This window comes from Amphiura filiformis, chromosome 14, assembly GCF_039555335.1.
Source record: "Amphiura filiformis chromosome 14, Afil_fr2py, whole genome shotgun sequence".
NCBI lineage: Eukaryota > Metazoa > Echinodermata > Ophiuroidea > Amphilepidida > Amphiuridae > Amphiura > Amphiura filiformis.
The window spans coordinates 42,836,349-42,854,676 of NC_092641.1; the positions used below are offsets into that span (position 1 = coordinate 42,836,349).

General features: G+C 36.8%; 2 long non-coding RNA genes across 2 annotated transcripts; both read left to right on the forward strand.

Annotated features, from left to right (window-relative positions):
- The first annotated feature begins 1,979 nt into the window (after positions 1–1,979).
- Positions 1,980–10,068, forward strand: LOC140170133 (uncharacterized). The gene is made up of 4 exons (XR_011861496.1): positions 1,980–2,286; positions 2,794–3,058; positions 4,615–8,516; positions 9,765–10,068. It is a non-coding gene; the product is annotated as an uncharacterized lncRNA (long non-coding RNA).
- A 1,996-nt stretch (positions 10,069–12,064) lies between these two features.
- LOC140170134 (uncharacterized) lies at positions 12,065–16,919 on the forward strand. The gene is made up of 3 exons (XR_011861497.1): positions 12,065–12,320; positions 13,459–13,557; positions 15,208–16,919. It is a non-coding gene; the product is annotated as an uncharacterized lncRNA (long non-coding RNA).
- The last annotated feature ends 1,409 nt before the right edge of the window (positions 16,920–18,328 follow it).

An 18,328-nucleotide genomic window follows, 5' to 3' on the forward strand; every position in this document is an offset into this window, starting at 1 on the left:
CGATTTGACCACGCTGTTTTAAGAGTGTAGCGGGTTTTTCTTCATGGTGTACTCCATTACAACAAACGCTACGCTCCTTGCAATTGCTTATAATTTGGATTTCAGTCTACAGTATGCTATAATGATAGCCCCTACCATTAAATAATACACATGTAGTTTAACTTATTTATAATAAATTAAATTGTTTCACCAAATGGAAACCGTTTTGTTGTTGTCATTTAATACTTGTTTGAAAAACTGACGTCGACAGTATAACTTGCTAGCTACGGTAGAAAACGTGTGATTCGTTGTCATTGGACATGTAGGTTTGAAACTGTTATCTACTGTAGATAGCCCGCCTTGTACTATTATTGAAAAGAAAATGAAATTGCCCCGGAGTGGGTTCTCCGTGGTTGAAGGCATACGGGGATGTGCCACGGTTTGGGGGTACCTTTTCAGCAACTTTGGTATATCGATGGGTGGGGTTTCAGTGGAGAGCAATGCGCCCAATTAGGCACATTTGGGCAAAAGTGCCCCTAAAAGCGCCCAATTAGGGCAAGTTTGTGTGCTTTTTCAAGTTTTTTGGTCTTTTTGGTGAAAAGTTGTTATATTGATGGGTGGCAAAAATAACAAAAAATAGGTATAGAGAAAGTCACCCTTAAATGACCTTCCCAAAATTTGGCTCTAAATGGTGACTGTGCCTATCAAGTTTCAAGCCCATCCGTCAGTTTATACTAATTTGACCTCAGGTGACCCCTGGATGACCTCGGATGACCCCGAAATGACCTTCCAAAATTTGGCTCTAAATGTTGACTAACCACTAAGTTTCATGCCCATACGACAGTTTTTAGTAATTTGACCTCGGATGACCCTGGGTGACCTCGGATGACCCCGAAATGACCTTTCTCAAAATATTTGGCTCTAAATGTTGATTGTACCCACCAAGTATCGTGCCCATACGACAGTTTTTAGTAATTTGACCTCAGATGATCCCTGGGTGACACCGGATGACCCAGAAATGACCTTTCATAAATTTGACTCTAAATGTTGACTGTGCCACCAAGGTTCATGCCCATACAACAGTTTTTAGAAATTTGACCTCAGATGACCCCTGGGCGACCCCGGATGAGCCCGAAATGACCGTCCAAAAATTTAGCTCTAAATGTTGACTGTAACCACCAAGTTTTTGCTAATTTAGGTCAAGTTTTTGCTATTTTGACCTCAGATGACCCCTGGATGACCTCGTGTGAGCACTAACCAATGCAAATTTGTTCTGTCTGGGGTCAAGATGCACCCACCCACTAAGTCTGAGGAACGTATCACCTTTAGTCTCCGAGAAAATAGGCCGTGTTATTAACCGTCTTTCTAAAAGAGACTGGCCATGGCAACCTATGAGGAGCTAGCTAGGAGTAAGAAAGAAGACCCCAGGATGGGGTCCCCGGGATAGTAATTCACTTACAATTGCAAACTTGGTCTGGCTCTGACCAAGTTACACCTACCCACCAAGTTTGAGGAAGTGCGTCCCCAGTCTCCGAGAAAATGGGCAGACAGACAGACTCACAGACAGATCGCCCCATACCCCAAATAATATAAAGTTTCATACCGGAATATTATAATACCAATCTATGTTGTTATAAAAGCCAAAAAGCCACAAGCCACAACTTGGTTTACCAAATCATAAGAAACATCGTCCAGGCCTTATATTCCACAGGATCAATGAAAAATACATGGGCTTTCCATTGCTCTCCATCGGCTAATCCTAAGGTGCGCTAGTCCTACTAGCAAGGGTCGCTAGACTACATACCAGAACCCTTCTAAACCTCATGTTCGGACTAGCGAACCTTATACTAGCGGTCAGTCACCTTTTCCACTGATATCAAGAATAGATTTAGACATGGACGTCTTGATATCATACAGTGCATGGGGTTTCCTCGACTGTTTGCTGTATCCCTCCGCGGAAGGGGCGTGCCTTAAAACTCGGTTGTCTCATTTTGTATGCAGGTATTAGTATTCTTGTTAACAGTGGCGCTTTATTTAGATAAAGTGGGATTTTCTCTTACAAACAATTGGGTAGGGGAGTTGGTATAAAGGGCGTCTGCGATTCCCTAATGCTCATTTCATCGAGCCTCATCGGAGCAACTTCGTTGATACGTGAAGTAATAGGGCCTACAAAGTAAAGTTAGAACTGCCATCCGCATAAAACCAACAACGAGAAAATGTCAGCAAACGAGACCTCGCCGCGTTACACCAGTTGGTCTACGACTCCTTCGTCACGAGTCAATGCATACGAAACAGGAGAGAAGATAAGTAAGTAGGCCTATATTGGATCAATCTATTTCTCAAAGACAAAAATATCTGGAAATTGCCCAGGAATCCGGTTTGTGCCACGGTCAGTCAGTCGGGATTTTTTTTTTAATTATTATTTTTTCATTTCTGGAAGAGGCTAAATCTAAAAAAAAAACTGAATGTTTTGGCAAAAATATTAGAAAATTTTCTGAATTTTGTTTTCAAAAATTGTCTGTCAAAATCAATCCACTTCGGCCAAAATAAAATCCCGGAAGCGCAAACTATAGGTCAGTCGGGTCCGTGTAGAACAGTGGGGTTTTTTCCGTGCCCTATTAGAAAAATTAATCCATTTTTTGCCACTTCCTACCGCATAACAACAATGTATTATTGTTTTTAATGAAACCTTGAATATGATCACACTTTAATTTGCTGTAGCTGTGAAGGGACAAAAGGACTACGATATTTCATAATTTACTTCACTTTTGTCTGCTCACAATTATCATCCATTTCTATTACTTTCTATGACAGAATGTAAGTGTGGAAAAACTAAGTGTTCTACAATGCAATGTTCCTGCAAGAAGAATGGCTTAAATTGCACTAAACTGTGTGCGTGCAAAGGTAGCAAATTACTTTGTATGAGATGTAACTGTGAAAAAACTACGTGTTCTACAATGCAATGTTCCTGCAAGAAGAATGGCTTAAATTGCACTAAAGTGTGTGCGTGCAAAGGTAGCAAGTACTGCTGTTACAACTAATAAGAGAGTAACTATCATGGTGTAACCCAGTCAAGCTGGTAAGTTTCAGCTCTTAACTTCCTTTTGAGGAGAGCCAGAGCAATCACTCTCCACTGCTCTCCTTGAATCTGATATAGAAGAGTGTTTTTAGCTCTCCTTGGTTGACCATTTTCTCCTTATACTCTATTTTAAATGCTTTAAACAGCTCTCCTTGAAGGCCACAGAAGAGCTATTTAATGCTCTCCTGCAAATTCCAAAAGACAGTCTCTGGGTTAACGTAAAATCCATGTCAAAGTCTTGTAATACTCGAAACAATTATGTGGAGCCTAAATTTTGTAGTACCTTACAAAATGTCAAGAAGTATACGAGACAAAATATGTTGGCCTTTTTTAAATGTAAGGTGGCCACCAAAAAATGTAACTTTTTTTTTAATCCTTGGCATTGTACATTATGGGTATTACTGTTGCTATCGGTTTAGCTAACTCTGAATTTAAGATAAACATTGCAGTCTGAAATGTTGTTAACATTTTGTTAGTGGCGGCCATTTTGAAATATAATCTTTGTATTTGCTTTATTTGCAATCTTTTGCATCATAAACATGGGTATTACCACAATTTCAAGCTTGCTGTGTGGTTCACAACTTCAGATATAGCCTAAAATACACGTTGACGATGGCAGCCATTTTGAAATCCAAGATGGCCGCCAAACGAAATAACTTTATTGTAATTCTTGACATCATAAACATGTGGAGCGCAGAAAAAAAGTTATAGTCAAAAATAATTTGAAAATGGTGGCCATTTTGAAATCTTATAGCCGCTAAGGGGCTGGGAGAAAAAAATGGTAACAATTTGTTTTAGAGTTCCTGGCACCCTTATCTATCAGTTAAGACCAAAATCTCAAAATGTCCCATTACCTCCCACAAATAACATAATGGTACTACATTAATTACGTGGAACAAGAAAAAAATCCAGAATTATACAGGACACTTTTTTGGAATTAAAAATAATATTAATTTGTTTTACCAGATGAAATATAGTTAAATCCTGATCTGGGAATAAAAGTTTTTTGGCGCACCTCGTAGTATTTTTCATTTTTCTCTAAATAACTACCATGAAATGTGTTTTCAGAAATACTCATCACCGTTACTTTAGGTTTTTTATGTGATATAATGTTTAAGCTGACAGAACTTAAGAACCTTTGCAAGTGACAGTTACCATTGGATTAGGGATGAAATCAAAACTCAACCGGTAGTTGACCGGCGGTTCCGTCCGGTTTCTATTGTTCTATACAATGTCAACCGGACGGAACCGGCGGTCAACTGCCGGTCGAGTTTTGATTTCATCCCTTAGGGGCTTCCTCTATGTTGATCCGCAGGCTAACATTGGAATTGTTCATTATTGGTTTGTTGAAAGTGGCCTTCTTTTCATTATTCTTTATTTTCAATTCTTATTTCTTTCTTCTCTTTCCATATAGCCATAAAAACAAGTTTTCTAGCCTAGCTTGTGCGTTTTGCTTGTGCCTGGTCCCATCAGGTGTCAGGTGTATCTACACGGAGCCACCGTTTAAACCAACTTATCTAATAATATATTTTTTTTTGTTTTTTGACTCCTTGCAGTTACGAAGTCAATACGCATCAACACAAACAAAGGCGTAACATTTCTGGGTCTAGTCTTTAAATACATCAACCGAATATGGCGCAGCATCTGGAAGAGCTTGGTTCCATCATGAGCACATTCTCCAACAAGAACATACCTTGTTTAATAACACGATAGTCAAATAAGCTGAATGGATACTGAAGGATTTGAAAGGTTTTGCTACAACCCAGTAAACACAAAAATGTTTCTTAAAACGTTTATTCGAAACGAGTTAATAACATTAAATGTCGGGTTATATTAAGGTCATGAAAACGGTTTTAAAACGTTACGCCTATTGTGAAATATTTTGGGTGAACATTTTTTACAAAATATTTTATCGACACTTACATAACATTCTGTTTAGAATGTTTGCAACAAGTTTTTAAAAATGTTTTTGAATGTTATTAAAAAGTTATTCCTTTTATATAACCCGATAGCTAAACGTTTTCTGTAAAACGTTTTGTGTGTACTGGGTATATACACACACTTGGTAAATAATGATATACCTTAATGCACGAGGTTTCGACAACCTCTCCTGCAGATGCCAACGACGCGGTTTAAATCATTCTTGAACCGACGCCAAAACAGCAGAAACCATAAATAACTTGGGACTCGATCGAGAATAGAACAGAACTGCCAAAGTTTCCACCCATCTGAAGAGTTTGTTTTACCTCCGGGATAGTTTCATCATTATGTCATCACCATTTGAAGAATACTGGACAAAAACACAATCTGAAACTTTTGAATGAAAAATTGCAACTTTATAGATCATTACTTGTATAGTAGACATGATAAAAACGATGTAGCCTATTTATTGTTCTCTAGAATAGTCCGGCTGCCAGTGGGTTACACGTTGTTTTGGTGTCCATAGTTTTGTTTTTGATAGATTTTGCTTCTCAAGATCACCAATTCAAAAATATGTTTACTAGACCTCTGTCAGCATTGAGCATTTTGAGATATGGAGGGTCACATTTCATAGGGGTCCAAATTCAAACCCGCTCAAATGCTGTTGAAAAGTTCACCAAATTATTCTTCTTGACATAGCGATCCAGAAAAATTATGGCTTTTACCTATTTGTGATATTCCCTCAGAGTTATAAGCAGAAAGGTCAAAGGTCACCATTTGACCTTCACAGGGTCAAAACCTGAAAAATACTCCCGATTTGTACGCAAATAGTCTCAAATTATTCATTCGTCTTCTATAAACAATTACAAAAAAGAATAGTTTGCCATAGCTATGAGGATGTTTCGTTACCATGGTACCATGGTGTGATCAATGGTACCATGGTGTGATCAAGGTCAATGTCCATTGAATCATACAGACATTGTTTGCTGTTGCCATGGTTTCCCATGAATGGAAACATCATACACAATACAAACAATTATTTTTCTGCATTGATTTACTATAATGAACAATTTGAGACTATTTTGGTAAAGATCGGAACATATTTCAGGTTTTGACCCCTGTGAAGGTCAAATCGTAAAATTTGACCTTTTCGCTCATAACTCCGGAATGGTATGTCACAGATAGGTTAAAGTATAGGCCAACATTTCTGTATCTTTATGACAAGCGGAATAATTTGGTGTACTTTCCAACAACATTTGAGCATTTTGAATTTTGACCTGCGTATAAACTTTGACCCTCTATATCCCTAAATGTTCAATAATGACTGACAGAAGTGCAGTAAGCTTATTTTTTGAACTTTGTGGTCTTGAGGAGCAAAATCCACCAAACTAGAATTTCGCGGTTCTCGACCTGCGCGGTTCTCGACGCAAAGCGTTGGCCGCAATGCCTCCACCTTGACGCGCGCCCACCATTTTAATCTGTGCAATTTCACTTGACCCAAAAATGACCAACACATTATCTGCCTCACTAAGGAGGTCGTTCCCACCAAATTTCATGAACCTGCAGCAGTCTATAGCGATTTGACCCCAGATGACCCTGAATGACCCCAAAATGACCTTGACATTTTTGCCTTGTTGGTTGTCCCCACAAAATTTCATGAATTTGCGACAATCTATGGCGATTTGACCTCGGATAACCTTGGATGGCCCCAAAATGACCTTGACCTTTTTGTCTTCCTACAGTGGTCGTTCCCACCAAATTTCATGAACCTGCAACAATATATGGTGATTTGACCTCAGATGACCCCAAATGACCTCGCGATTACGCATATTTTGCGCTGAAAAACAAATCAGGTCAAGAACTTCTGGCTGCGCCAAGTTTCATCACTGTATCTCATACAGATCTCCAGATAATCTGTGCACAAGGTTATTTTTCTTGATATGCATAAATTATGCAAATTAGGTACTTATTTACCATATTTTGCGACGAAAACCTGCGTAAATTTGGAGACCGCCAATTGCCACCCCTCCACCAAATTGCATCACTATACACCTTACCAGTTCCGAGAAATTGCACTCGCAAGCTCGGACGGACGGACGGAAACATAATACCTCCGGTGGAGGCATAAAAACAAAAATATGGACACCAAAACAAGCTTCTGTGGAAAAGTTACATTTGGTAACCGGACTAATAGTAACTTAAAAATATAATTATATAATAATAACATTGCTGCAGTTATTCACTTTTAATGTTATTAAGGACATGATAGTCTGTGTTCATATTCTGTAACGTAGGTATAAATCGCATTTAAGCTCCGACGAAATTTCAACCATGGTTAACAGTGGTTTAACCATGGTAAACATCTCAAAAAAAGTAACCAACCCCCTTAAATATTTGGCCATTATTCAAAAACGGCCTACTGTATTACAAATCTGTAAAATGCGTTGGAAGCAGAATTAATTTCTGCGCATTTTGAAACGATAGCTCAGAAAACAATAAAATGCCGGTCAATTTAATGTAGTGAGGTCCAGATCTGAAAGTTGCACTTACAACAATACAAAAACACTCAGATATCATTACACAGATTTCAATCCATTATACTGAATACAAATCAATAGAATTTACTGCAACTTTCAAATCTTGGGTTACATTGATTTAAATATACGCTGTGACGTAAATATTTAGACAATTGCTACAAATGAGGTGTCAAAATGCGCAGAAATAAATTCTGATTCCAACGCATTTTACAGATTTGTTATACAATCGCCAGTTTTGAACAATGGCCATTATTTATGGGGGGTTAGTTAATTTTTTTTAGACGTTAAGTTGACCTTGGTTGCTGACCATCCTTTTTTTTTAAATCTCATACCAACAGTAAACACTCATCTAAAAGTACTGTTACCTCTGCCAAATACGGCAAATTTAACATGATTTACACGGTGGTTACGGAATCCTATTGGACTATCCCCCCCCCCCCCCAATGTTTCTTGACTTAGTGATGTGTAGTAGGTTTATCCCTCCGCCAAAGAGGCGTGTCTTAAAACACGGTTGTTCTATTAACGTAGGAATAATAATATTGAAATAAAACACAATTCTATTCATTTTTTGAGTTCTCAGAATGAAAATTACCCTAAAACCATACAACAATAAATTATATATTATTTTTCTTAACTCAATTTGAATGCCATCCTATGATCCTACGTTGCTGCCTATTTGCGGAAAAAAACTACGCTCTAAGCTCACCCCTATTAATTTATTAAAACAAAACAAAACAAACATCCGGAAAGAATGCTCAACGATATCCCTCAATTGGGATGGACACAACTTATAATATAAAATGTTCTGTGATTTTCCGAGGCTCATTTTGAAGCTTCTTCAAAGCAACATCGTTTATACGTAAACTATTATCTCGAACAACCGGCGACTTAAAATGTACATGACAAAATGCCGAAAGGAAATGAACCTAAGGGTATAGTCTCTCCGCAACCACGACCAGGCCCACAGGTTTATGGAATCGAACCAGCGCAGAAAATCAAAGGTAACTTTTATTCCGTAAATCGAATTATTTGTTAAAATTAAAATAAGAAAAGACGAAACTTCAGAGTTTCCGGAAAATATCATTTCACACCGTGTCCATGGTGTCAAAATATAAGTGGGAATGTAATGATACGGTGGCCTGGAAGGACATGGCGAATTGTCCACTTGACCATATTGACGAATATTGTTACCGTATTTTTTACTGACTTGTCGAGCTGACGACTTTTTGCTGACCTTTCTTTACCAACTTGATGAGTGGACTTTTTAACGAGTTTTTTTACCGACTTGATGTTGGTCTAAAGTAAATAAAAGTATGATATTTAGAATGACGCAGACTTGATAAATCCATATGTGAAGTCAAATTTGGGCCAAAGTGCTCATCTTTGGCCCAAAATCCCCCCAAAACGGTTTTTGGCCCACTTCTTTTGACATTCTTGGGCCAAAAACATTTTTTTACCTAATGATTTTTAAAAACTAGATACAAATATCTAGGAGCCGTTTTTTTATTTTTTTTTTTTATTTTGACCAACTTCTCCAAAAATATTTGAAATTTGGGCGAAATCGGGCTTTTTATGATTTTTTTTGAAAATTAAGCATTTGTTGACTATTTTTGGTGCAAAGTTCTTAAAGTTAGTCAAAATTTAAAAAAAAACAAAAAAAAAAACGCGGTTCCTAGATATTTTTATCTAGTTTTACCCGTGTAGAACAGTGTTTGTAGGCCTATGTTGTTAATATTTTGTTAGTGGCGGTCATTTTGAAATGAAATAACTGCAAAACGATATGCCTAGGCCTATATGCCTACCTTTGTATCATAAACATGGGTATTGCCACAATTTTAAGCTTGCTGTGTGGCTCAGATATAGGGATGAAATCAAAACTCGACCGGTGGTAGACCGGTGGTTCCGTCCGGTTTCTACTGTTCTAAACAATGGTAACCGGACAGAACCGGTGGTAATTGCCTGTCGAGTTTTGATTTCATCCCTTAGGGGTTTCCTCTCTCTTGATCCATAGGCTGACATTAAAATTCTTCACTTGGTTTGTTGGATGTGGCCTTCTTTTCCTTGTTCATATCTTATATTCTTCTATTTCTTTCTTCTCTTTCCATATTGGCCAGCATGCATGTAATAATATTATTTCTAGCATGTCTTAAACGTTTTGCTTGAGCCTGGTCCCTTCAGTCCCCAAGTGTACCTACACGCTGCGACCGTTTAACAAAGTTATCTAATAACGTATTTCTTTGTTTTTTGAGCTCTTTGCAGTTACGAAGTCAATACGCAACAACAAGAATACGAAAAACGGCGTTACATTCCAGTGTTTACATTCGCCAAATCTGGCGCAGCATTTGGAAGAGCTTGGTTCTATCATGACCACATTCTCCAACAAGAACATAATTATTTTTTTAAACTTATCTAATAACACGATAGTCATAGGCAACGTTATTGAATGAATAGGCCTACTGCACTGGTGAAATTATTCGAAGGATTTGAAATTGGCAACTGGTAATTCATTCATGTGGAGACGACTTTAAAGGTTTTGCTACAACCCAGAAAACACTAAATGTTCTTAAAACGTTTTGAATAACGTATAAATGTCAGGTTATATAAAGGTCATGAAAACGATTTAAAAAGGTTATTGTAATATATTTTAGGCGACCATTTTTGCAAAATATTTTGTCGACACTTAAATAACATTCTGTTTAGAATATTTTGCATCAAGTTTTCAAAAATGTTTTTGAATGTTATTAAAACGTAATACACTTTATATAACCCGACATTTAAAACGTTTCTGTAAAACGTTTTGTGTTTGATAACTAATGATAACGTACGTATACCTTACTGTATGAGGTTCCGACAACTGCCTCTCCTGGTGCCAAAGATGCAGTTTATATTTTAAACAGATGTTCTTGAACCGACGCGTCAAAACACTAGTATCCAGAAACAACTCGCGACTCTAGAATATAGAACAGAACCGCCAAAGTCTCCACCCATCTGAAAAGTTTGTTTTCCTCCGAGATAGTTTCATCATGTCTTCACCATTTGAAGAATACTGGACAGAAAACACAATCTGAAACGTTTGAAAGAAAAATTGCAACTTTATAGCTCATTACTGGTATAGTAGACATGATAAAAACTATATGTAGCACTATGTTCTCTAAAATGTACCTGTTTTAACTGTAGAGCTCCATGTGGGAATTGTCGAATTATAAAAACTTTGCCATTCTAAATATGTATACTTTTATATACTTTACACCAACAATTTAGCAGTTATGAGGCCCGAAAGTTTCCATAATTCCAGGGTTCAGACCAACCTTAATTAAAACAGTTACGGTAATTCAGGCTTAGTCACTCACTTTGTATCTAAGTAGTAAACCATTGAGCATTACAATCATGCAAAAGATAGAAATTCGAGGAAAATTGAGGGCGTCGTTGTGGAGCAAATCAAACATTATGGCTTTAAATAACTTTTTATAGAATGTGTCAAAGCCACACTAGCCAAACTATATAGTATAATTCAGCTTACGATGAAGCTTTAGATTGGGCAAGAATTCGGGTGGTACATGTTGCCTATATATTCTGTGGTCTTACCTCTATATTACACACTGGGTTATCAAGTTTGGTTTGGATAGGGAGATGACTGACAATTTGAAAGTGGACCCATTAAAATTACTTAAAAAACTATACCCATCCATATACCAAAATCATAAACTGAACACAGCTTACATTTGGTCCATTATATATTATTAGGCAAAAAAAAAAAAAAAAAAAAAAGAAAGTCTGTCACTTGATATAACGACATTATGACGTCAAGTTGTGAACGTATTATTCAAACGTCCCTATTAAGTCCAGTTGTACGTTGTAACAACATATGAAGTACAAGAAGTTAACTTCGAACGTTTTTCTAAGACGTATAGGCCTACCACGTCATTGCCGAATGTTTCAAAAAAGCTTGTTTTAAATCATGTCCTGATATATGTTAAAATAACGTTGTAAATACGTCACTGTGCGACGTTACCTTGTCATAATCTAAGTAGGCCTACAACGTCAGCGAACGTCGTGAAATCGTAGTGTGGCTTGGATGCCATGCCGCATCACTACTAGCGGCAGTACGCCTACAAACGCCAGAAACATTGCACATACACACACTAAATACATTTATGAATCGAGTATCATCGTTGCATGAATGTATACTGTCATTACTAATTATAGCTACTAATTATTAGTTAGATTATTGAATACTATAATTACTTTTATGAAAAAGGTAATTCAATTTTAATATCCTTCCGCCGCTACCTTATCACAACCACATTTCCTTTTACGACACCGCAAGTTCTACCAATAAAAGATATTAGATCGAGTTTTGTGTCTTCTTTCGTTAATAATCTTTTATATATTATTTTAATATTTAAAAATATTTATTTATTTATTTATTCATTTATTCACGTCAACATCGTCAAGTAGCCTACAGCGTATAAATATTTTCCGAGAGAGGACCCCTCACGGCCACCACCCGATATTGGGCGTGTCCATCAGGCCCTCAGCTACTTGTATAAAACATGATGAAACATTCTCAACATTAGAAAGTGGTTCTGGCAGCGAAACCTTCAACACCTTGTAGCAACGTGTTGAGGTACATAAAAAGTAAGGAATATACCAGAATTGTAGCAGTGATAGCTCGTAACTGGAATATACCCACCAACAGCTATCTATTCACATATAGAGAATGTCTGCAAATAACATGAATAAGAACGCTACATTTCAACCAGCATCTGGAAACAAGGATGTGGATATTTCTGAAACAGGTACCGGTAAGTACAGTAAAACACTAAAAATAAAGGCCAAACTGTAGATAAGTTTACCCATGCATCAAAGCTTGAGATTCTATTAACCTAGAATTTCTGTCCAAATGATTGCTCCAAAATAAAATTTTCAGTGTTTTGAAAAAAACTGAAAAATGAAATAGAGATTAGCACTTCAAGATTCTGATCAATCTGCAGCAAAATGCAACTATACGGCGATTGTGAACATGGATACAACAATCTGTACTTGATAATGCATGATTTTTTGATCTTATGCTTGAGATTTTGATGGAGAAGCCGAACGTATAAGAAAATATTAATTGGAGTATAGTAATGAGCTGATGCAAATCGCATATTCATCGCGAAAATACAAATAAGCGCTGATGCGAAAAACATCTATGTTAAGGCCAGATATTATTAAAGTCCGAAGTTGTTTCGTTTGATTTTTGGGTGTGTTTTTTTTTTTTTTTTTTGCGTTTTTCTGTATAACGACAGACGTCGCGTTTTTGGTTCTTCGCAGCGATTTTCGTTTTTAATTCTTAAGTGTGATTTTCGGTTTTAATTCATAAGTGCGATTTTCGATTATCGGCTGCAATTATTCGTTGAAGTGATTTAGCTTTGATCATGGGCTTGTTTTCCGTCTCGAACATTTTGTTTAGCCGCTGCAGAAAATATGCCGCTGCGTCTGTCGCAACCATGGCAACGGAATACGTCCAGAAGACGTCACACTATCGTAGGCCCTACGTATAATCGGTATAGAAAAATCCCCGTTTTATGACCACCTGCAAGCAAATCGATTTTTAACCCATCCTTGTTCAAACCCGGATTCAAACTATACTGCGCTAAAAAAAGTATCCGAACACAAAGCTTGTTGCAATCTTTTCGCCTTTTTATACGCCAAATTGTCACTTTTAAAACTGGACCTTCGTCTATCAAATGCTTGTAACTTTACTTCTTGAGGTCATATTGAATTCAATGGGGAGTCATAATGTGCAGGGTTAGATAGTGCATCTTTCAAAAAAACAAATTTATCCAAACATGGGTTCGTTTTAAAAATAGGATTGTTTTCAATGTGTTCGGATACTTTTTGGCGCAGTATACATAACCACTTTCCTAAAGTTACATGTTGACTTTCCATTTATTATAGATGCGGCTACCACTATGAAAGGCTGCGGCAAAACGGTAACGGCAACGAGCTCGGAACCGGCACCGGTTACACCGCAAGTGAATAAAGATTCAGCAAAAGGTAAGAACGGCAGCTCATTAATCCTCCATATAAAAACCGACGATGTTTAATGATAATGGTGCTTAGGCTAATGGAAATTAAACATAACTTTCCATGTTTGCCAAAATTGTCGTTATTTTGAATAACATGCACTTTTCCTCCAAAAGATTTTGGAATACCAAACTCAGCAATAAAATCCATCTTGTCCTCCTGATGATTTTAACAGTTTCAAGTTAACATATTTCGTATACCCTGGTCATATATTTTATTCATTTGGAACGGAACTGGTGTTTTTACAAAAGTCCCATAATTCTTGTAAGGACTTACTAAAACAATTCTACATGATGTCATAAAATGTCATATAATTTTCAAGTATCATATATCATTTTCTTTCATTTTCTTTCATCTTATAAATAGTTCAATATGTTTTAAACAAATACTGCCGTCAAATCCCGATGTTGGTTTTGGCTATAGGCCTCGGTACCGTGCACGTGCGCTTATTTTAAATAGGCCTATTTGAAATCGATCCACTACATTGTCAACTTTTTTGGTTTTTGACTGGTACTGCATTGTATTATCCCTGTCCTGATTGATCCTTTCCCGCCCTGCCCTGTCTCGTCTTGTCCTGTCTTGTACTGTTCTGTCTTGTCATGTTCACCCCCTCCCTATTCTAATATTTCACTTTCAAATTTGCTAAGGTGGGACTAGCCTTAAAGCCCTTTGGGCTTATTTGGCCTCTCCTTCACTTGTTTTTTTTTCACCCTCTCATATTATTCTCTTTCGTTTTCAAAATCTACTGAGTTACTGGTACTTTGATTAACTTTTTGTACAAATTAAATTTGTATCATTAATTGAATTGCTATTTAATCATAATCTTGCTGTGTAAATATTTTTATATAAATTTGTCCTACTATATATAATTTCGGAAATTGCGATTGTGATTTGCAATATAACCATTTAATTCTGTATTATCCTTCAGATACATTTCATTATGTTACCAACTTAATTAAATTTGTTTGTTATTGATGCTTAAATTTTGTATATAATACATATATATATATATATATATATATGATTTTGGAAATATTGTTATCTATATATATGTGAAATCATGTGTGAATAAATTGAATGAATGAATGAATGTCAGATAAAATCAAAGTACGTTTTAAGCCAGTATAAAGTTATACCTAAATATAGAATAATTAATATTTTATGTGTCCAATTGGAAAATACTTAGCCATTTCCATTAGGCTACAATATAGTAATAGGTGCATGCTTGTTAGTTGTTTGTGGCGATGGTACTGCCGTTGATGATGATGATGCAATCAGAGCAACGGGATCGCGGGATGCATGAAGGGGGAGGGGTCATATGCGATATCGCCATTTTGGACGTCGCCATTGGATAACACGAATCATGAAATCAATCAGTCAAACAATTCTAAAAGTGTTTTGTGTTGCTATGAAAAGCAAAATTATATTATTCTAAAACCGTTAGGGTTCGACAAAGTAGGCCTACCCCACTGTAAGTATGTTGTTAACTGCTAACCTTCTTGATGGGCCGTCATACAGTTTTGTCAACCTCGTACGTCAAAAAAAAGTCCCCCCCCCCGCTCTCCTTATATTATATTTACATCATAAAATAACGCTTTAAATACATTTTGTCTGTTTCAGATGAAAAGATGAAAGATACAGCCAGGGGCCATAAGTAAATTCGTTTCCATTTCATGTTCATTTTGATTTCTTTTAACTGAAATCCAATCTAGACAGATTTAAATGAACCATGCTGCCGATTTTTCTGATTGAGTTATGCGGGTTAAATCCAAGATGGCGGCCGAGTTAAATAAACAATAATCAATAATGATCCGATCATCTCAAATTTTCAATGATAAAGCATAGGCCCTACATAGGGTCAGACGGTGGTTGACCTTTGACCTTACCATATTACATTGTAGATATGTCAAACTATGCATATTACATTGTAGATATGTCAAAGTATTCATTTTGTAAGTAACTGCATGGGCAAATATAGAATTTGAGACCATTTTCACTTGAATCTGAGAATACTGAAATTTTACCTCTTTTCAAATGGTCTTTGGCTTTTTGCCTATTTTACCCTCTCGTTAACCAATCATCCTAGAGATATCCAAATAGACTGTTTTGTTTCTTACAATTAGTAGTAGAATTTGAGATATTGTGCTAACAGCTTGATCGGATCATGTTGATTATTATTATTTTATTTTTTATGTAACTCGGTCACCATCTTAGATTTGACTCCCTTAACCACATCGGAAAAATTGGCATCATGGTTCCTTTGATTCATTTCTCCATGTAGATTGAATTTCAGTTCAAGAAATAAAATGAAATGCAAAGCCGGCGGGAGGCGTTTTTGTGACGTATGGCCCAGGAATAATGGAAGGACAGATGGACCTAGTTTGTGCCTCTGATTTTTGACACATGGAAAACAGCATCACCGTGTATTTAAAATTATGGCTGAATCCAACTGCTCACAACATTAGGATACTTTTAATTTTAATGTAAAAAATAATAAACTTTTGATTTTAATGTACAATAGTCATGAACATTGAGATCCCAGAATGCACATACAAGGAAATCAACGATGTAACACGATCCCATGAATTACCCTGGAGCAGTAATTTATAGTGCGATATTTGCATGAATAGACCTAGGCCTACACCCACAAGCCTCAGCACACTTTACAGGAAATTCGCTGACTGCAGAGTGGCACAAGACTCACCATGTAAACCATTTAATATCTAACGGGGACTTGCAGCGAAGAAGCGCACACCCTATCATACCACAATGAACCATCGCAGCCAGGAGCAGGTCATCCAGATCTCGTACGGATACCCGTGACATTGCAGTTAGTTCCTTCCCTGGGGAATTTCAGTTTAGCTGAACTATTCAACGAGAACAAATAGAGACTACGCCGGTGCTCGAACCCCCATCATCACAAGAACGCCTTACGGATTGAGCTAATTTGACTGCGTCATCGCTATATAATATTAGACTGGTTCCATTTTGGAAATAGGCCTATGTGCTTATTTAAGCATCAAGCGGCAAGTTCGCCTAAAAGCTGGCAACAAAATTTCTTTGGTCACAAAAGTAGGCCCTATAACATATTTGCGCATAGGACATATAGTCACCAAGTTATGAAGCTCAACAGGTCCACGGTCAATTTGCATGTTATAGGCCTACAGGGGTGAAAAAAATAAAAATTGCTCAGATTTTCGTAAAAATGGATATACAAACTGTTCCTCAAGTTCAAGGGATTCAGAAAAAGAATAGTTTTACTATCTACGATGTCAAGTTCAGAAGATAGATGATAAATAAATGCAAATTCTATTGAATCCTATGCAATCCTATACATCTTTGGACTCTTTGCACTGTGTAACATGCTATTGGCTAGACATCGCAGATATTTAAGCTGGTTGCCAACTTTTACGCAAACTTGCTATTCGCTGTCGAAGTGACGTAATAATCGGACTAACTACCATAGCAAATAGATGAATGCAATTTTTGACTATATCGCACTGCACTACAACGTTCACACGGTAGGCCTACCTACCGGGGTATGCATTGAACCATATCATTATGATCACTCACACCTGTAAGATAAGTATCTTTGAAAAGAGTGGTATTGTATTCAATCTATGATTGCAGACATACACAGGTGATGAGTGCAACCTGCTTGTAGTGCAGGGCGATATAGTCAAAAATTGCATTCATCTATTTGCTATGGTAGTTAGTCCGATACATAATTGTTGTTTTTTAATTAGATAACGTGCCATCATATTGTTTATCGACATTATTTTTTGTGATTAAAACGTCTTTGTGTAATTCTAAAATAAATTGCACTTTCCACCAAAACGCTACGTTACCCCTTTTTAACACACGTTATTGGAAAGGCGTAAAACAGAGATATCAACGTAGTTTGCGGCTTTTGAAAGGAAACACTCATACACTGCAAAAAAAAGTGTTCAACATTAGAACACCACCTGTGCAAAATTTGACACACTGTATTCAATTTCATAATGCTTGGTGTTCGTAACCATAATGCTTAGTGTTCGTAACATAACGTCAGAGGGAACTTTTAAACACATAGTGTTTGAAGTGTTCAGCATTAGAACACCACCTGTTCAAATTTTGACATACTGTATTCAATTTCAGAATGCTTAGTGTTCGTAACATAATGTCAGAGGAAACTTTTAACACATAGTGTTTGAAATGTTCAGCATTAGAACACCACCTGTTCAAATTCGACATATAGGCCTATTTGACATACTGCATTCAATTTTGTAATGCTTAGTGTTCGTAACATAACGTCAGAGGAAACTTTTAAACACATAGTGTTTGATCATTCACTAAATGTTCATAAAATGAACACTGTATGTTTAATCTACAATTTTCACATAGGCATATAGCATAAAATGCTCGCTTGATTGTAAAACCATTTTTATAATTGGTTACTATTATTTATGGAGATCATCAGTTGTTCTCATTTTATTTTACACAGGCCTGCAGCTTGCACGGAATGAAAGAACATTGAACATTTTGCGGTTTATAGAAAACACCTGAAAATAGGCCTATTATAGGGGTAGGCTTACGTCGAATATTGAAATTTAGGCCTATAGGCCTACCGTACACTCCAAATAACTCTGGGTGCACGCCCATAAAGGTGTTCACAACTTTTACACTGAATGAACATGTAATGTGTTCGTTTTGAACACTGTATGTATGTAGGCTATATTTACCACGTGCTGGGCCACGCATG